Source organism: Astyanax mexicanus, chromosome 20, assembly GCF_023375975.1.
Source record: "Astyanax mexicanus isolate ESR-SI-001 chromosome 20, AstMex3_surface, whole genome shotgun sequence".
In the NCBI taxonomy this organism is placed as follows: Eukaryota; Metazoa; Chordata; class Actinopteri; order Characiformes; family Acestrorhamphidae; genus Astyanax; species Astyanax mexicanus.
In genome coordinates, this window is record NC_064427.1 from 10549243 (window position 1) to 10566420 (window position 17178).

Below are 17178 nucleotides of genomic sequence, written 5' to 3' on the forward strand. Positions count from 1 at the left end.
CACCTGGTTCAGTGGTGATTGCGCCCGTGCCTCCCGCATCGACTACATTTTTACGAGAGACTGCCCACCAAGCGATGCTACATTATCCCCCATGTTCTTTTCTGACCACCTCATGCTCTCCTGCACCCTGTCTCTCCCCACCGGTGTGACTGTAGGGGGAGGGCTGTGGAGACTGAACTGCTCCCTGTTACAAGATAAAGAGATAATTAGGAGTTACAGGGAGCAGTACAGTCTCTGGCAGACCCTCCAAGACTGCTACGATTCACGCGCACAGTGGTGGGAGATGGTGAAACAAAGGACCCAGACTTTTTTTAAGAAAATAGGGAAGGAGAAAAAGAATAGGGAAAGACGGTGCATGTTGGGGCTGCAAAAGAGACTACAGCGTTATTTTAACCTTTTAACCAACGGCATAGATTTTAGTGAAGAAATAAAAGAAATAAAAAGGGAAATGTCGGTTTTAAACAAAATAAAAAGTAAAGCAACTATTTTAAGAAGCAGGGAACAGGAAGTTGAGGAAGGGGAAAAATGTACTCGATATTTTTTTAAGAAGATTTTATCAAGGGGGGGAGGGATTGTAAATATAACAAAAGATGAGAGGGAAGAAAAAACAACGGGAGGGATTTTAAGATTGACAGAAGAATTTTATGAAGAGTTATATGAAGAAAAGAGAGTACACCCTGAGACAATGAAGGAGGTTTTAGATTTTTTAGACAAAACTATTAGCAGTCAGGATGTTTTAACAAGTGATTTTACAGGTGAAGAAGCTTTTAAATGTCTTAAAGGTTTTAAAAAAGGTAAGTGCCCGGGAGAGGATGGACTCCCCGTGGAATTTTATTTGACCTTTTGGGACATTTTAGTAACTGACGTTTTGACTGTTTTTAACGAATTTGAAAACCTTGACCGACTTCCAGACAGTTTTAGAACAGGTATAGTTAGCTTACTTTATAAGAAGGGTGACAAGACCGACTTAAGAAACTGGCGACCGATTACCCTTTTAAACTTTGATTGTAAACTTTTTAGTAAGATTTTATCCAGACGTATGTCTTTGGTTTTAGAGGACGTGATCCACCCGGATCAAGCCTGCGCCGTGCCCGGAAGGAAGATCACAGACAGCCTAGTGATGGTTAGAGACGTCATCTGTTTTGCGAGAGACAGAAACATTCGACTGATAGTTCTAAATTTAGATTTTGAGAAAGCTTTTGATCGGGTCTCGCACCAGTACCTGTTTCAGGTACTGCAAAAAATGGGGTTCCCAGGGAGGTTCATTAAGTGGGTGGGGCTGCTTTACAATAATATCAGCAGCAAAATTCGTGTAAACGGGCACCTCACAAAAGCGATCAGTGTACGCTCTGGCGTCCGCCAAGGGTGTTCGTTATCTCCGCTTCTGTACGTGGCATGTATAGAGCCGTTGGCGCAGATCTTGAGAAAGGATAAATGGATCAAAGGACTAGACTTGCCAGGTGGACTGACGGCGACCTGCACACTTTTTATGGACGACGTCACGCTTTTATGTTCTGACTTTTTATCGGTCCAAAGAGCATTGGACGTGACTGACTGGTTTGGAAGGGCCTCGGGCGCTAAGCTCAATAAGAGCAAGTCCGAGGCCCAGCTCTTTGGGCCTAGAGGGAACATCGACTTGAACCTGGACGTTGATTTTAAAGTAAATGATATTAAAATTTTAGGACTCAAATTCGACAAAGAGGGTGGTGGACGGGGCAACTGGACTGACGCTTTAGCTAGGGTCAGGCAGAGATTGGGATTCTGGGGACTAAGACAGTTGACGATGGAGGGCAAGATTTTAATCATTAAAGCCGTGATTTTACCCTTGCTTTTATTATTGTGTTCTGTTTTTAGTCCCCCGAGACGATTTCTTTTGGGTCTAGACCGGGCGATCTTTTACTTCCTGTGGGGGTCCAAGTGGGAGCGACTGAGGAGGACGGAGGTTAAAAAGAGAAAGGAGAATGGAGGGAAGGGGCTCCCAGACCCCCACCTGTTTTTAGGAAGCAAGTTCGCTGCTTTGCACGTGAAGTATGCGACAGACCCCTCCAGACAGAACAAGACGGCGGTGATGGCGAGGTTCTGGATGGGGTCGTACTTGCAAAGTTTAAAGATTTTAAAACCTGATCTTACGACCCCAGTCTCTTTTACCCTACCCTTTGAATATGATTTTATTAGAAAGTTTTTAAACAAGTATTTTTTAGACAAAGAGGATGTCACCATTTTAACTAATGCCAAGTCTCTTGTTTCTCTTGTGCAGGACCGGGAGGAGGTGAGCCCAGTTCCCGGCCTCACACTCGGTGAGGCCAAACAAGTTTGGAGGAACGCCGCCCACCCCGCGCTTCAGAACAAGCATAAGGACCTGTCGTGGATGGCTGCCCATGAGATCCTCCCGGTCAGGGCCGTGATGCACTCCCGGGGCATGGCGAGGAACCCCATCTGCCCGCGGCCAGGGTGTGGCGAGCCCGAGACCGTGCGGCATGTGCTCTGGGAGTGCAGCGTGGCGAGGGACCTGTGGGCCTTAACCGGCCCCCTGCAATGCCCGTGCCTGCCAGCAGGGGAGGTCCAGCCCACGTTTTACCGGCTAGCGGTAAACGGGGTGGGCCAGGGCCTCGACAAGATACCAGCAGCCGACTTCGCAGCGCTCTGGTCCACCCTGAATCACGTGAAGGCCGCCATTTGGACCTCCCGCAACCTGCTGGTGGGGAAGCGCGTGACGGTGCCCCTGCACGCACTGTCGGCGCTGGTAACATCTTCGCTGCAGGGGACACCGCACGGCGACATTCGGAGGAGGGGGCCGGGGTCTCACGCAGGGGGGTCCAGACCACCACGGCGCCTGGCTCCCGTAGATGCACCCCGTTAACACGGACACAGTAAAAGGAGCAGCGGGCACAGGGGAGTTTCTCCGCTGAGCCCAAAAACGACAGAGGCGTCTCTTCTGAGGAGCGGAGTGGAGCCTGCTTGCTAGGGGCTCACCCCGGTTTTGCACAAAGAACAATTTTAACCGATTTTATGGACTATTGCGATTCCTTTTAAACTGGTTTTCACGAAATTTTAAAACATGGACTTGCACTGGACTCCCGTTCCCAAAACACGTACACACACACAAACAAAGAAAATAACAACAATGTGGAAAAAACAAAACAAAACAAAACAAAAAAAAACCAAAATGAAGTTGTCAGTGTTGTGAGGGTGTTTTTTTATCTTATTGTACCCTTTTTTATTTTATTTATTTATTTCAACAATGGGATTTATGGAATTTAATAAAGACATGGGGAGGGGAAACTATGGTTTTAAAACGAAATGAAAACGTATTTTAAATGGAATGAAATGAATATTTGTTTTGACTGATGATTTGTTTTAAAATATATGTAAATGTTGTGTACTTGGCTTTTATGCAAAAATGTTTTTACTTGGCTTTTAAAGGGAAAAATGTATGGTGACAATAAAAACTTTTCGAAGGAAAAATCTGTTCTTATCAGTTTAATATCTGATACGCCCTCTATATGAGGGCTACATATTAAATGGATTTTTAGAACAGGGAGCCAGAACAGGAGCTTGCTCCTTCTGCTCCACGCATCGACCTGGTATTGCAGTACCTCCAGGAGCGGTGCACCTTCCTTACAGCGGTGCAAAGAAAGAAGAAACGACTGGGTCGTTGGCTGAGTACTTGAAGAGTGCTTGACTTTTTGTGGGGGAGGGGTCGGTTCTTGTGATTTGTCTTGTGTTTTTTGAAGTGAATGAATGCATGTTTGTGTTGTTGTTCTTGTTCTGTTTATTTATTTATTTATTTATTTATTTAACGACGTTGTTTCCGGCAGGGGGGAGGGTCTTTTTCGAGCGCGTTCCGTTTTCCCTCCGTTTTTGTTCTTTTTTTTTTTTTTTTTTTTTTTTTTTTTTTTACATTTTTTTTCTTATTTTGTTATATGTGATATGTCGTTTAGCTGGTCTCTTTGTGTTCTTTTGTGTCCCTTTGTGCTCTTTAGGCAACCGAGACTGTACCCGCCCAGGCGTGACATCATCAGGAATCGGGCGCGTTAACTGGAGGAAAAGACAGAAAAGTCGACGGTTGCCTTCCCTCTCGAGCTTCCTTCGCTCCCTGCCTTCCTCCAGCTGTCTCGGCCCTTTTTGGACCTCGGAGGGCTCTGCGGAGTTACGGGTATAGCTCGGGTTTCTCTTCATTCACGTATAAATCTTTCGCCTTTTACTAAAGATTTCCGTGGAGAGGAACGTTGACGAGTATTGTTTATTTTTTGAAGGCTTTGCTTTTAGCAAAGCTGCATATTTTGGTCAATAAAAGAAATCAAATAAATAAATAAATAAATAAAGAATGAAAGAAAGAAAGAAAGAAAGAAAGAAAGAAAGAAAAGGAAAGGAAAAAGTCAAACCTCTTTGAACAACGGCTAGAGTAGGGAGGCATTAATTGGCTGAGAAATCTGCTGGCTTCGCCGCTTAGTAGCTACATAGTAAAAAGAAGGGCCCCGCAACCAGGTGGCGATATTCGGGTTATCGCTTCTCGGCCTTTTGGCTAAGATCAAGTGTAGTATCTGTTCTTATCAGTTTAATATCTGATACGCCCTCTATATGAGGGCTACATATTAAATGGATTTTTAGAACAGGGAGCCAGAACAGGAGCTTGCTCCTTCTGCTCCACGCATCGACCTGGTATTGCAGTACCTCCAGGAGCGGTGCACCTTCCTTACAGCGGTGCAAAGAAAGAAGAAACGACTGGGTCGTTGGCTGAGTACTTGAAGAGTGCTTGACTTTTTGTGGGGGAGGGGTCGGTTCTTGTGATTTGTCTTGTGTTTTTTGAAGTGAATGAATGCATGTTTGTGTTGTTGTTCTTGTTCTGTTTATTTATTTATTTATTTATTTATTTAACGACGTTGTTTCCGGCAGGGGGGAGGGTCTTTTTCGAGCGCGTTCCGTTTTCCCTCCGTTTTTGTTCTTTTTTTTTTTTTTTTTTTTTTTTTTTTTTTACATTTTTTTTCTTATTTTGTTATATGTGATATGTCGTTTAGCTGGTCTCTTTGTGTTCTTTTGTGTCCCTTTGTGCTCTTTAGGCAACCGAGACTGTACCCGCCCAGGCGTGACATCATCAGGAATCGGGCGCGTTAACTGGAGGAAAAGACAGAAAAGTCGACGGTTGCCTTCCCTCTCGAGCTTCCTTCGCTCCCTGCCTTCCTCCAGCTGTCTCGGCCCTTTTTGGACCTCGGAGGGCTCTGCGGAGTTACGGGTATAGCTCGGGTTTCTCTTCATTCACGTATAAATCTTTCGCCTTTTACTAAAGATTTCCGTGGAGAGGAACGTTGACGAGTATTGTTTATTTTTTGAAGGCTTTGCTTTTAGCAAAGCTGCATATTTTGGTCAATAAAAGAAATCAAATAAATAAATAAATAAATAAAGAATGAAAGAAAGAAAGAAAGAAAGAAAGAAAGAAAGAAAAGGAAAGGAAAAAGTCAAACCTCTTTGAACAACGGCTAGAGTAGGGAGGCATTAATTGGCTGAGAAATCTGCTGGCTTCGCCGCTTAGTAGCTACATAGTAAAAAGAAGGGCCCCGCAACCAGGTGGCGATATTCGGGTTATCGCTTCTCGGCCTTTTGGCTAAGATCAAGTGTAGTATCTGTTCTTATCAGTTTAATATCTGATACGCCCTCTATATGAGGGCTACATATTAAATGGATTTTTAGAACAGGGAGCCAGAACAGGAGCTTGCTCCTTCTGCTCCACGCATCGACCTGGTATTGCAGTACCTCCAGGAGCGGTGCACCTTCCTTACAGCGGTGCAAAGAAAGAAGAAACGACTGGGTCGTTGGCTGAGTACTTGAAGAGTGCTTGACTTTTTGTGGGGGAGGGGTCGGTTCTTGTGATTTGTCTTGTGTTTTTTGAAGTGAATGAATGCATGTTTGTGTTGTTGTTCTTGTTCTGTTTATTTATTTATTTATTTATTTATTTAACGACGTTGTTTCCGGCAGGGGGGAGGGTCTTTTTCGAGCGCGTTCCGTTTTCCCTCCGTTTTTGTTCTTTTTTTTTTTTTTTTTTTTTTTTTTTTTTTACATTTTTTTTCTTATTTTGTTATATGTGATATGTCGTTTAGCTGGTCTCTTTGTGTTCTTTTGTGTCCCTTTGTGCTCTTTAGGCAACCGAGACTGTACCCGCCCAGGCGTGACATCATCAGGAATCGGGCGCGTTAACTGGAGGAAAAGACAGAAAAGTCGACGGTTGCCTTCCCTCTCGAGCTTCCTTCGCTCCCTGCCTTCCTCCAGCTGTCTCGGCCCTTTTTGGACCTCGGAGGGCTCTGCGGAGTTACGGGTATAGCTCGGGTTTCTCTTCATTCACGTATAAATCTTTCGCCTTTTACTAAAGATTTCCGTGGAGAGGAACGTTGACGAGTATTGTTTATTTTTTGAAGGCTTTGCTTTTAGCAAAGCTGCATATTTTGGTCAATAAAAGAAATCAAATAAATAAATAAATAAATAAATAAAGAATGAAAGAAAGAAAGAAAGAAAAGGAAAGGAAAAAGTCAAACCTCTTTGAACAACGGCTAGAGTAGGGAGGCATTAATTGGCTGAGAAATCTGCTGGCTTCGCCGCTTAGTAGCTACATAGTAAAAAGAAGGGCCCCGCAACCAGGTGGCGATATTCGGGTTATCGCTTCTCGGCCTTTTGGCTAAGATCAAGTGTAGTATCTGTTCTTATCAGTTTAATATCTGATACGCCCTCTATATGAGGGCTACATATTAAATGGATTTTTAGAACAGGGAGCCAGAACAGGAGCTTGCTCCTTCTGCTCCACGCATCGACCTGGTATTGCAGTACCTCCAGGAGCGGTGCACCTTCCTTACAGCGGTGCAAAGAAAGAAGAAACGACTGGGTCGTTGGCTGAGTACTTGAAGAGTGCTTGACTTTTTGTGGGGGAGGGGTCGGTTCTTGTGATTTGTCTTGTGTTTTTTGAAGTGAATGAATGCATGTTTGTGTTGTTGTTCTTGTTCTGTTTATTTATTTATTTATTTATTTATTTAACGACGTTGTTTCCGGCAGGGGGGAGGGTCTTTTTCGAGCGCGTTCCGTTTTCCCTCCGTTTTTGTTCTTTTTTTTTTTTTTTTTTTTTTTTTTTTTTTACATTTTTTTTCTTATTTTGTTATATGTGATATGTCGTTTAGCTGGTCTCTTTGTGTTCTTTTGTGTCCCTTTGTGCTCTTTAGGCAACCGAGACTGTACCCGCCCAGGCGTGACATCATCAGGAATCGGGCGCGTTAACTGGAGGAAAAGACAGAAAAGTCGACGGTTGCCTTCCCTCTCGAGCTTCCTTCGCTCCCTGCCTTCCTCCAGCTGTCTCGGCCCTTTTTGGACCTCGGAGGGCTCTGCGGAGTTACGGGTATAGCTCGGGTTTCTCTTCATTCACGTATAAATCTTTCGCCTTTTACTAAAGATTTCCGTGGAGAGGAACGTTGACGAGTATTGTTTATTTTTTGAAGGCTTTGCTTTTAGCAAAGCTGCATATTTTGGTCAATAAAAGAAATCAAATAAATAAATAAATAAATAAATAAAGAATGAAAGAAAGAAAGAAAGAAAAGGAAAGGAAAAAGTCAAACCTCTTTGAACAACGGCTAGAGTAGGGAGGCATTAATTGGCTGAGAAATCTGCTGGCTTCGCCGCTTAGTAGCTACATAGTAAAAAGAAGGGCCCCGCAACCAGGTGGCGATATTCGGGTTATCGCTTCTCGGCCTTTTGGCTAAGATCAAGTGTAGTATCTGTTCTTATCAGTTTAATATCTGATACGCCCTCTATATGAGGGCTACATATTAAATGGATTTTTAGAACAGGGAGCCAGAACAGGAGCTTGCTCCTTCTGCTCCACGCATCGACCTGGTATTGCAGTACCTCCAGGAGCGGTGCACCTTCCTTACAGCGGTGCAAAGAAAGAAGAAACGACTGGGTCGTTGGCTGAGTACTTGAAGAGTGCTTGACTTTTTGTGGGGGAGGGGTCGGTTCTTGTGATTTGTCTTGTGTTTTTTGAAGTGAATGAATGCATGTTTGTGTTGTTGTTCTTGTTCTGTTTATTTATTTATTTATTTATTTATTTAACGACGTTGTTTCCGGCAGGGGGGAGGGTCTTTTTCGAGCGCGTTCCGTTTTCCCTCCGTTTTTGTTCTTTTTTTTTTTTTTTTTTTTTTTTTTTTTTTACATTTTTTTTCTTATTTTGTTATATGTGATATGTCGTTTAGCTGGTCTCTTTGTGTTCTTTTGTGTCCCTTTGTGCTCTTTAGGCAACCGAGACTGTACCCGCCCAGGCGTGACATCATCAGGAATCGGGCGCGTTAACTGGAGGAAAAGACAGAAAAGTCGACGGTTGCCTTCCCTCTCGAGCTTCCTTCGCTCCCTGCCTTCCTCCAGCTGTCTCGGCCCTTTTTGGACCTCGGAGGGCTCTGCGGAGTTACGGGTATAGCTCGGGTTTCTCTTCATTCACGTATAAATCTTTCGCCTTTTACTAAAGATTTCCGTGGAGAGGAACGTTGACGAGTATTGTTTATTTTTTGAAGGCTTTGCTTTTAGCAAAGCTGCATATTTTGGTCAATAAAAGAAATCAAATAAATAAATAAATAAATAAATAAAGAATGAAAGAAAGAAAGAAAGAAAAGGAAAGGAAAAAGTCAAACCTCTTTGAACAACGGCTAGAGTAGGGAGGCATTAATTGGCTGAGAAATCTGCTGGCTTCGCCGCTTAGTAGCTACATAGTAAAAAGAAGGGCCCCGCAACCAGGTGGCGATATTCGGGTTATCGCTTCTCGGCCTTTTGGCTAAGATCAAGTGTAGTATCTGTTCTTATCAGTTTAATATCTGATACGCCCTCTATATGAGGGCTACATATTAAATGGATTTTTAGAACAGGGAGCCAGAACAGGAGCTTGCTCCTTCTGCTCCACGCATCGACCTGGTATTGCAGTACCTCCAGGAGCGGTGCACCTTCCTTACAGCGGTGCAAAGAAAGAAGAAACGACTGGGTCGTTGGCTGAGTACTTGAAGAGTGCTTGACTTTTTGTGGGGGAGGGGTCGGTTCTTGTGATTTGTCTTGTGTTTTTTGAAGTGAATGAATGCATGTTTGTGTTGTTGTTCTTGTTCTGTTTATTTATTTATTTATTTATTTATTTAACGACGTTGTTTCCGGCAGGGGGGAGGGTCTTTTTCGAGCGCGTTCCGTTTTCCCTCCGTTTTTGTTCTTTTTTTTTTTTTTTTTTTTTTTTTTTTTTTACATTTTTTTTCTTATTTTGTTATATGTGATATGTCGTTTAGCTGGTCTCTTTGTGTTCTTTTGTGTCCCTTTGTGCTCTTTAGGCAACCGAGACTGTACCCGCCCAGGCGTGACATCATCAGGAATCGGGCGCGTTAACTGGAGGAAAAGACAGAAAAGTCGACGGTTGCCTTCCCTCTCGAGCTTCCTTCGCTCCCTGCCTTCCTCCAGCTGTCTCGGCCCTTTTTGGACCTCGGAGGGCTCTGCGGAGTTACGGGTATAGCTCGGGTTTCTCTTCATTCACGTATAAATCTTTCGCCTTTTACTAAAGATTTCCGTGGAGAGGAACGTTGACGAGTATTGTTTATTTTTTGAAGGCTTTGCTTTTAGCAAAGCTGCATATTTTGGTCAATAAAAGAAATCAAATAAATAAATAAATAAATAAATAAAGAATGAAAGAAAGAAAGAAAGAAAAGGAAAGGAAAAAGTCAAACCTCTTTGAACAACGGCTAGAGTAGGGAGGCATTAATTGGCTGAGAAATCTGCTGGCTTCGCCGCTTAGTAGCTACATAGTAAAAAGAAGGGCCCCGCAACCAGGTGGCGATATTCGGGTTATCGCTTCTCGGCCTTTTGGCTAAGATCAAGTGTAGTATCTGTTCTTATCAGTTTAATATCTGATACGCCCTCTATATGAGGGCTACATATTAAATGGATTTTTAGAACAGGGAGCCAGAACAGGAGCTTGCTCCTTCTGCTCCACGCATCGACCTGGTATTGCAGTACCTCCAGGAGCGGTGCACCTTCCTTACAGCGGTGCAAAGAAAGAAGAAACGACTGGGTCGTTGGCTGAGTACTTGAAGAGTGCTTGACTTTTTGTGGGGGAGGGGTCGGTTCTTGTGATTTGTCTTGTGTTTTTTGAAGTGAATGAATGCATGTTTGTGTTGTTGTTCTTGTTCTGTTTATTTATTTATTTATTTATTTATTTAACGACGTTGTTTCCGGCAGGGGGGAGGGTCTTTTTCGAGCGCGTTCCGTTTTCCCTCCGTTTTTGTTCTTTTTTTTTTTTTTTTTTTTTTTTTTTTTTTACATTTTTTTTCTTATTTTGTTATATGTGATATGTCGTTTAGCTGGTCTCTTTGTGTTCTTTTGTGTCCCTTTGTGCTCTTTAGGCAACCGAGACTGTACCCGCCCAGGCGTGACATCATCAGGAATCGGGCGCGTTAACTGGAGGAAAAGACAGAAAAGTCGACGGTTGCCTTCCCTCTCGAGCTTCCTTCGCTCCCTGCCTTCCTCCAGCTGTCTCGGCCCTTTTTGGACCTCGGAGGGCTCTGCGGAGTTACGGGTATAGCTCGGGTTTCTCTTCATTCACGTATAAATCTTTCGCCTTTTACTAAAGATTTCCGTGGAGAGGAACGTTGACGAGTATTGTTTATTTTTTGAAGGCTTTGCTTTTAGCAAAGCTGCATATTTTGGTCAATAAAAGAAATCAAATAAATAAATAAATAAATAAATAAAGAATGAAAGAAAGAAAGAAAGAAAAGGAAAGGAAAAAGTCAAACCTCTTTGAACAACGGCTAGAGTAGGGAGGCATTAATTGGCTGAGAAATCTGCTGGCTTCGCCGCTTAGTAGCTACATAGTAAAAAGAAGGGCCCCGCAACCAGGTGGCGATATTCGGGTTATCGCTTCTCGGCCTTTTGGCTAAGATCAAGTGTAGTATCTGTTCTTATCAGTTTAATATCTGATACGCCCTCTATATGAGGGCTACATATTAAATGGATTTTTAGAACAGGGAGCCAGAACAGGAGCTTGCTCCTTCTGCTCCACGCATCGACCTGGTATTGCAGTACCTCCAGGAGCGGTGCACCTTCCTTACAGCGGTGCAAAGAAAGAAGAAACGACTGGGTCGTTGGCTGAGTACTTGAAGAGTGCTTGACTTTTTGTGGGGGAGGGGTCGGTTCTTGTGATTTGTCTTGTGTTTTTTGAAGTGAATGAATGCATGTTTGTGTTGTTGTTCTTGTTCTGTTTATTTATTTATTTATTTATTTATTTAACGACGTTGTTTCCGGCAGGGGGGAGGGTCTTTTTCGAGCGCGTTCCGTTTTCCCTCCGTTTTTGTTCTTTTTTTTTTTTTTTTTTTTTTTTTTTTTTTACATTTTTTTTCTTATTTTGTTATATGTGATATGTCGTTTAGCTGGTCTCTTTGTGTTCTTTTGTGTCCCTTTGTGCTCTTTAGGCAACCGAGACTGTACCCGCCCAGGCGTGACATCATCAGGAATCGGGCGCGTTAACTGGAGGAAAAGACAGAAAAGTCGACGGTTGCCTTCCCTCTCGAGCTTCCTTCGCTCCCTGCCTTCCTCCAGCTGTCTCGGCCCTTTTTGGACCTCGGAGGGCTCTGCGGAGTTACGGGTATAGCTCGGGTTTCTCTTCATTCACGTATAAATCTTTCGCCTTTTACTAAAGATTTCCGTGGAGAGGAACGTTGACGAGTATTGTTTATTTTTTGAAGGCTTTGCTTTTAGCAAAGCTGCATATTTTGGTCAATAAAAGAAATCAAATAAATAAATAAATAAATAAATAAAGAATGAAAGAAAGAAAGAAAGAAAAGGAAAGGAAAAAGTCAAACCTCTTTGAACAACGGCTAGAGTAGGGAGGCATTAATTGGCTGAGAAATCTGCTGGCTTCGCCGCTTAGTAGCTACATAGTAAAAAGAAGGGCCCCGCAACCAGGTGGCGATATTCGGGTTATCGCTTCTCGGCCTTTTGGCTAAGATCAAGTGTAGTATCTGTTCTTATCAGTTTAATATCTGATACGCCCTCTATATGAGGGCTACATATTAAATGGATTTTTAGAACAGGGAGCCAGAACAGGAGCTTGCTCCTTCTGCTCCACGCATCGACCTGGTATTGCAGTACCTCCAGGAGCGGTGCACCTTCCTTACAGCGGTGCAAAGAAAGAAGAAACGACTGGGTCGTTGGCTGAGTACTTGAAGAGTGCTTGACTTTTTGTGGGGGAGGGGTCGGTTCTTGTGATTTGTCTTGTGTTTTTTGAAGTGAATGAATGCATGTTTGTGTTGTTGTTCTTGTTCTGTTTATTTATTTATTTATTTATTTATTTAACGACGTTGTTTCCGGCAGGGGGGAGGGTCTTTTTCGAGCGCGTTCCGTTTTCCCTCCGTTTTTGTTCTTTTTTTTTTTTTTTTTTTTTTTTTTTTTTTACATTTTTTTTCTTATTTTGTTATATGTGATATGTCGTTTAGCTGGTCTCTTTGTGTTCTTTTGTGTCCCTTTGTGCTCTTTAGGCAACCGAGACTGTACCCGCCCAGGCGTGACATCATCAGGAATCGGGCGCGTTAACTGGAGGAAAAGACAGAAAAGTCGACGGTTGCCTTCCCTCTCGAGCTTCCTTCGCTCCCTGCCTTCCTCCAGCTGTCTCGGCCCTTTTTGGACCTCGGAGGGCTCTGCGGAGTTACGGGTATAGCTCGGGTTTCTCTTCATTCACGTATAAATCTTTCGCCTTTTACTAAAGATTTCCGTGGAGAGGAACGTTGACGAGTATTGTTTATTTTTTGAAGGCTTTGCTTTTAGCAAAGCTGCATATTTTGGTCAATAAAAGAAATCAAATAAATAAATAAATAAATAAAGAATGAAAGAAAGAAAGAAAGAAAGAAAGAAAGAAAGAAAAGGAAAGGAAAAAGTCAAACCTCTTTGAACAACGGCTAGAGTAGGGAGGCATTAATTGGCTGAGAAATCTGCTGGCTTCGCCGCTTAGTAGCTACATAGTAAAAAGAAGGGCCCCGCAACCAGGTGGCGATATTCGGGTTATCGCTTCTCGGCCTTTTGGCTAAGATCAAGTGTAGTATCTGTTCTTATCAGTTTAATATCTGATACGCCCTCTATATGAGGGCTACATATTAAATGGATTTTTAGAACAGGGAGCCAGAACAGGAGCTTGCTCCTTCTGCTCCACGCATCGACCTGGTATTGCAGTACCTCCAGGAGCGGTGCACCTTCCTTACAGCGGTGCAAAGAAAGAAGAAACGACTGGGTCGTTGGCTGAGTACTTGAAGAGTGCTTGACTTTTTGTGGGGGAGGGGTCGGTTCTTGTGATTTGTCTTGTGTTTTTTGAAGTGAATGAATGCATGTTTGTGTTGTTGTTCTTGTTCTGTTTATTTATTTATTTATTTATTTATTTAACGACGTTGTTTCCGGCAGGGGGGAGGGTCTTTTTCGAGCGCGTTCCGTTTTCCCTCCGTTTTTGTTCTTTTTTTTTTTTTTTTTTTTTTTTTTTTTTTACATTTTTTTTCTTATTTTGTTATATGTGATATGTCGTTTAGCTGGTCTCTTTGTGTTCTTTTGTGTCCCTTTGTGCTCTTTAGGCAACCGAGACTGTACCCGCCCAGGCGTGACATCATCAGGAATCGGGCGCGTTAACTGGAGGAAAAGACAGAAAAGTCGACGGTTGCCTTCCCTCTCGAGCTTCCTTCGCTCCCTGCCTTCCTCCAGCTGTCTCGGCCCTTTTTGGACCTCGGAGGGCTCTGCGGAGTTACGGGTATAGCTCGGGTTTCTCTTCATTCACGTATAAATCTTTCGCCTTTTACTAAAGATTTCCGTGGAGAGGAACGTTGACGAGTATTGTTTATTTTTTGAAGGCTTTGCTTTTAGCAAAGCTGCATATTTTGGTCAATAAAAGAAATCAAATAAATAAATAAATAAATAAATAAAGAATGAAAGAAAGAAAGAAAGAAAAGGAAAGGAAAAAGTCAAACCTCTTTGAACAACGGCTAGAGTAGGGAGGCATTAATTGGCTGAGAAATCTGCTGGCTTCGCCGCTTAGTAGCTACATAGTAAAAAGAAGGGCCCCGCAACCAGGTGGCGATATTCGGGTTATCGCTTCTCGGCCTTTTGGCTAAGATCAAGTGTAGTATCTGTTCTTATCAGTTTAATATCTGATACGCCCTCTATATGAGGGCTACATATTAAATGGATTTTTAGAACAGGGAGCCAGAACAGGAGCTTGCTCCTTCTGCTCCACGCATCGACCTGGTATTGCAGTACCTCCAGGAGCGGTGCACCTTCCTTACAGCGGTGCAAAGAAAGAAGAAACGACTGGGTCGTTGGCTGAGTACTTGAAGAGTGCTTGACTTTTTGTGGGGGAGGGGTCGGTTCTTGTGATTTGTCTTGTGTTTTTTGAAGTGAATGAATGCATGTTTGTGTTGTTGTTCTTGTTCTGTTTATTTATTTATTTATTTATTTATTTAACGACGTTGTTTCCGGCAGGGGGGAGGGTCTTTTTCGAGCGCGTTCCGTTTTCCCTCCGTTTTTGTTCTTTTTTTTTTTTTTTTTTTTTTTTTTTTTTTACATTTTTTTTCTTATTTTGTTATATGTGATATGTCGTTTAGCTGGTCTCTTTGTGTTCTTTTGTGTCCCTTTGTGCTCTTTAGGCAACCGAGACTGTACCCGCCCAGGCGTGACATCATCAGGAATCGGGCGCGTTAACTGGAGGAAAAGACAGAAAAGTCGACGGTTGCCTTCCCTCTCGAGCTTCCTTCGCTCCCTGCCTTCCTCCAGCTGTCTCGGCCCTTTTTGGACCTCGGAGGGCTCTGCGGAGTTACGGGTATAGCTCGGGTTTCTCTTCATTCACGTATAAATCTTTCGCCTTTTACTAAAGATTTCCGTGGAGAGGAACGTTGACGAGTATTGTTTATTTTTTGAAGGCTTTGCTTTTAGCAAAGCTGCATATTTTGGTCAATAAAAGAAATCAAATAAATAAATAAATAAATAAATAAAGAATGAAAGAAAGAAAGAAAGAAAAGGAAAGGAAAAAGTCAAACCTCTTTGAACAACGGCTAGAGTAGGGAGGCATTAATTGGCTGAGAAATCTGCTGGCTTCGCCGCTTAGTAGCTACATAGTAAAAAGAAGGGCCCCGCAACCAGGTGGCGATATTCGGGTTATCGCTTCTCGGCCTTTTGGCTAAGATCAAGTGTAGTATCTGTTCTTATCAGTTTAATATCTGATACGCCCTCTATATGAGGGCTACATATTAAATGGATTTTTAGAACAGGGAGCCAGAACAGGAGCTTGCTCCTTCTGCTCCACGCATCGACCTGGTATTGCAGTACCTCCAGGAGCGGTGCACCTTCCTTACAGCGGTGCAAAGAAAGAAGAAACGACTGGGTCGTTGGCTGAGTACTTGAAGAGTGCTTGACTTTTTGTGGGGGAGGGGTCGGTTCTTGTGATTTGTCTTGTGTTTTTTGAAGTGAATGAATGCATGTTTGTGTTGTTGTTCTTGTTCTGTTTATTTATTTATTTATTTATTTATTTAACGACGTTGTTTCCGGCAGGGGGGAGGGTCTTTTTCGAGCGCGTTCCGTTTTCCCTCCGTTTTTGTTCTTTTTTTTTTTTTTTTTTTTTTTTTTTTTTTACATTTTTTTTCTTATTTTGTTATATGTGATATGTCGTTTAGCTGGTCTCTTTGTGTTCTTTTGTGTCCCTTTGTGCTCTTTAGGCAACCGAGACTGTACCCGCCCAGGCGTGACATCATCAGGAATCGGGCGCGTTAACTGGAGGAAAAGACAGAAAAGTCGACGGTTGCCTTCCCTCTCGAGCTTCCTTCGCTCCCTGCCTTCCTCCAGCTGTCTCGGCCCTTTTTGGACCTCGGAGGGCTCTGCGGAGTTACGGGTATAGCTCGGGTTTCTCTTCATTCACGTATAAATCTTTCGCCTTTTACTAAAGATTTCCGTGGAGAGGAACGTTGACGAGTATTGTTTATTTTTTGAAGGCTTTGCTTTTAGCAAAGCTGCATATTTTGGTCAATAAAAGAAATCAAATAAATAAATAAATAAATAAATAAAGAATGAAAGAAAGAAAGAAAGAAAAGGAAAGGAAAAAGTCAAACCTCTTTGAACAACGGCTAGAGTAGGGAGGCATTAATTGGCTGAGAAATCTGCTGGCTTCGCCGCTTAGTAGCTACATAGTAAAAAGAAGGGCCCCGCAACCAGGTGGCGATATTCGGGTTATCGCTTCTCGGCCTTTTGGCTAAGATCAAGTGTAGTATCTGTTCTTATCAGTTTTACGTGGATTTGAAGAGGACGACGGCTGTGCTTGGGCATAGTTTTTAGAGGAGTTCAGGGGTGAACATATGTGCAGTAGCTGGTGGCCTGACCGCCGCTACCGCAAGGGGATCCCTTGAACTCCTTTTTGCTTTTATTTATTTGTTTTAAATTTTTTAGTATAGTTCACCAGCCCACCCGGACAACGACGATAGAGCAGCCCGGCTGGACAACCTGGCGAGCGGACGGACCGGCCCACGGACCTGCCTGCATTGGGACCTGCCTGGGGGAGTGGAAGACGCCATGGACTCGGGACCTCGGGGCTCTGCGGGGCAGGACGGGCCTCCGACGGTGGCTCCAGCGGCCGGGATATCCCCTCCATTGGAGCCCGGTGTTGGGGTAGGCGGAGGTGTGCCCCACACCATACGGTTCCAGTGGAGGGACCCGGATGACGGGACCCTCTTCACCGAGCGGGTTCCGTTCATCCGGGAGGTCCTTTTTATTGCGCTGGGGCTAAAGCCGGAGGATCTCGTCTGCGCCCAGCGTAACAACGCCCTGAGGTTCTTCGATGTCACATTGGCGTCTGAGGCGACCTATGGGCGGGTCCTGGGGCTTGGGCGGGTCCTGGGTGACCATCCGCTGGGGAGGCAATATACTATGGCCTCCATGTGGGAGACAAACCGGCGGATGGTCACGGTACATGTTTTTAATCCCTTTGTATCGGCCGAGTCTGTCCGCCGCTTTTTGGTACAGTTCGGAGAGGTCCAGCCGGGGGAGAGAATGGTCCGGGATGAGCTGGGAATTTGGAACGGGCGCCGCCAATTTATGGTAAAATTTAAAGAAGAAGGTGGAAGTCTGAGGTACCCCCCGGCTAATTTTATATTGGAAGGCAGCAAGGGG

At 43.7% G+C, this 17178-nt stretch overlaps 24 non-coding genes and 1 pseudogene across 24 annotated transcripts; all 25 read left to right on the plus strand.

Moving 5' to 3' along the window:
• The first annotated feature begins 3445 nt into the window (after nucleotides 1-3445).
• Nucleotides 3446-3618, plus strand: LOC125785054 (U2 spliceosomal RNA; annotated as a pseudogene).
• Nucleotides 3619-4159: 541 nt separating this feature from the next.
• Nucleotides 4160-4276, plus strand: LOC125785090 (U5 spliceosomal RNA). Its single transcript, XR_007427720.1, has one exon. It is a non-coding gene; the product is annotated as a U5 spliceosomal RNA (small nuclear RNA).
• A 229-nt stretch (nucleotides 4277-4505) lies between these two features.
• LOC125785093 (U2 spliceosomal RNA) lies at nucleotides 4506-4696 on the plus strand. The gene has a single exon (XR_007427723.1). It is a non-coding gene; the product is annotated as a U2 spliceosomal RNA (small nuclear RNA).
• A 540-nt stretch (nucleotides 4697-5236) lies between these two features.
• Nucleotides 5237-5353, plus strand: LOC125785091 (U5 spliceosomal RNA). Its single transcript, XR_007427721.1, has one exon. It is a non-coding gene; the product is annotated as a U5 spliceosomal RNA (small nuclear RNA).
• A 229-nt stretch (nucleotides 5354-5582) lies between these two features.
• Nucleotides 5583-5773, plus strand: LOC125785104 (U2 spliceosomal RNA). The gene has a single exon (XR_007427734.1). It is a non-coding gene; the product is annotated as a U2 spliceosomal RNA (small nuclear RNA).
• A 540-nt stretch (nucleotides 5774-6313) lies between these two features.
• Nucleotides 6314-6430, plus strand: LOC125785092 (U5 spliceosomal RNA). Its single transcript, XR_007427722.1, has one exon. It is a non-coding gene; the product is annotated as a U5 spliceosomal RNA (small nuclear RNA).
• Nucleotides 6431-6647: 217 nt separating this feature from the next.
• On the plus strand, nucleotides 6648-6838 carry LOC125785115 (U2 spliceosomal RNA). Its single transcript, XR_007427745.1, has one exon. It is a non-coding gene; the product is annotated as a U2 spliceosomal RNA (small nuclear RNA).
• A 540-nt stretch (nucleotides 6839-7378) lies between these two features.
• On the plus strand, nucleotides 7379-7495 carry LOC125785094 (U5 spliceosomal RNA). Its single transcript, XR_007427724.1, has one exon. It is a non-coding gene; the product is annotated as a U5 spliceosomal RNA (small nuclear RNA).
• A 217-nt stretch (nucleotides 7496-7712) lies between these two features.
• Nucleotides 7713-7903, plus strand: LOC125785126 (U2 spliceosomal RNA). The gene has a single exon (XR_007427756.1). It is a non-coding gene; the product is annotated as a U2 spliceosomal RNA (small nuclear RNA).
• Nucleotides 7904-8443: 540 nt separating this feature from the next.
• LOC125785095 (U5 spliceosomal RNA) lies at nucleotides 8444-8560 on the plus strand. Its single transcript, XR_007427725.1, has one exon. It is a non-coding gene; the product is annotated as a U5 spliceosomal RNA (small nuclear RNA).
• A 217-nt stretch (nucleotides 8561-8777) lies between these two features.
• On the plus strand, nucleotides 8778-8968 carry LOC125785137 (U2 spliceosomal RNA). The gene has a single exon (XR_007427767.1). It is a non-coding gene; the product is annotated as a U2 spliceosomal RNA (small nuclear RNA).
• Nucleotides 8969-9508: 540 nt separating this feature from the next.
• LOC125785096 (U5 spliceosomal RNA) lies at nucleotides 9509-9625 on the plus strand. Its single transcript, XR_007427726.1, has one exon. It is a non-coding gene; the product is annotated as a U5 spliceosomal RNA (small nuclear RNA).
• Nucleotides 9626-9842: 217 nt separating this feature from the next.
• On the plus strand, nucleotides 9843-10033 carry LOC125785149 (U2 spliceosomal RNA). Its single transcript, XR_007427778.1, has one exon. It is a non-coding gene; the product is annotated as a U2 spliceosomal RNA (small nuclear RNA).
• A 540-nt stretch (nucleotides 10034-10573) lies between these two features.
• LOC125785097 (U5 spliceosomal RNA) lies at nucleotides 10574-10690 on the plus strand. The gene has a single exon (XR_007427727.1). It is a non-coding gene; the product is annotated as a U5 spliceosomal RNA (small nuclear RNA).
• A 217-nt stretch (nucleotides 10691-10907) lies between these two features.
• On the plus strand, nucleotides 10908-11098 carry LOC125785161 (U2 spliceosomal RNA). The gene has a single exon (XR_007427790.1). It is a non-coding gene; the product is annotated as a U2 spliceosomal RNA (small nuclear RNA).
• A 540-nt stretch (nucleotides 11099-11638) lies between these two features.
• On the plus strand, nucleotides 11639-11755 carry LOC125785098 (U5 spliceosomal RNA). The gene has a single exon (XR_007427728.1). It is a non-coding gene; the product is annotated as a U5 spliceosomal RNA (small nuclear RNA).
• Nucleotides 11756-11972: 217 nt separating this feature from the next.
• On the plus strand, nucleotides 11973-12163 carry LOC125785173 (U2 spliceosomal RNA). The gene has a single exon (XR_007427801.1). It is a non-coding gene; the product is annotated as a U2 spliceosomal RNA (small nuclear RNA).
• A 540-nt stretch (nucleotides 12164-12703) lies between these two features.
• Nucleotides 12704-12820, plus strand: LOC125785099 (U5 spliceosomal RNA). The gene has a single exon (XR_007427729.1). It is a non-coding gene; the product is annotated as a U5 spliceosomal RNA (small nuclear RNA).
• A 229-nt stretch (nucleotides 12821-13049) lies between these two features.
• On the plus strand, nucleotides 13050-13240 carry LOC125785184 (U2 spliceosomal RNA). The gene has a single exon (XR_007427812.1). It is a non-coding gene; the product is annotated as a U2 spliceosomal RNA (small nuclear RNA).
• Nucleotides 13241-13780: 540 nt separating this feature from the next.
• On the plus strand, nucleotides 13781-13897 carry LOC125785100 (U5 spliceosomal RNA). The gene has a single exon (XR_007427730.1). It is a non-coding gene; the product is annotated as a U5 spliceosomal RNA (small nuclear RNA).
• A 217-nt stretch (nucleotides 13898-14114) lies between these two features.
• On the plus strand, nucleotides 14115-14305 carry LOC125785195 (U2 spliceosomal RNA). Its single transcript, XR_007427823.1, has one exon. It is a non-coding gene; the product is annotated as a U2 spliceosomal RNA (small nuclear RNA).
• Nucleotides 14306-14845: 540 nt separating this feature from the next.
• On the plus strand, nucleotides 14846-14962 carry LOC125785101 (U5 spliceosomal RNA). Its single transcript, XR_007427731.1, has one exon. It is a non-coding gene; the product is annotated as a U5 spliceosomal RNA (small nuclear RNA).
• Nucleotides 14963-15179: 217 nt separating this feature from the next.
• Nucleotides 15180-15370, plus strand: LOC125785206 (U2 spliceosomal RNA). The gene has a single exon (XR_007427834.1). It is a non-coding gene; the product is annotated as a U2 spliceosomal RNA (small nuclear RNA).
• Nucleotides 15371-15910: 540 nt separating this feature from the next.
• Nucleotides 15911-16027, plus strand: LOC125785102 (U5 spliceosomal RNA). The gene has a single exon (XR_007427732.1). It is a non-coding gene; the product is annotated as a U5 spliceosomal RNA (small nuclear RNA).
• A 217-nt stretch (nucleotides 16028-16244) lies between these two features.
• Nucleotides 16245-16431, plus strand: LOC125785065 (U2 spliceosomal RNA). The gene has a single exon (XR_007427695.1). It is a non-coding gene; the product is annotated as a U2 spliceosomal RNA (small nuclear RNA).
• The last annotated feature ends 747 nt before the right edge of the window (nucleotides 16432-17178 follow it).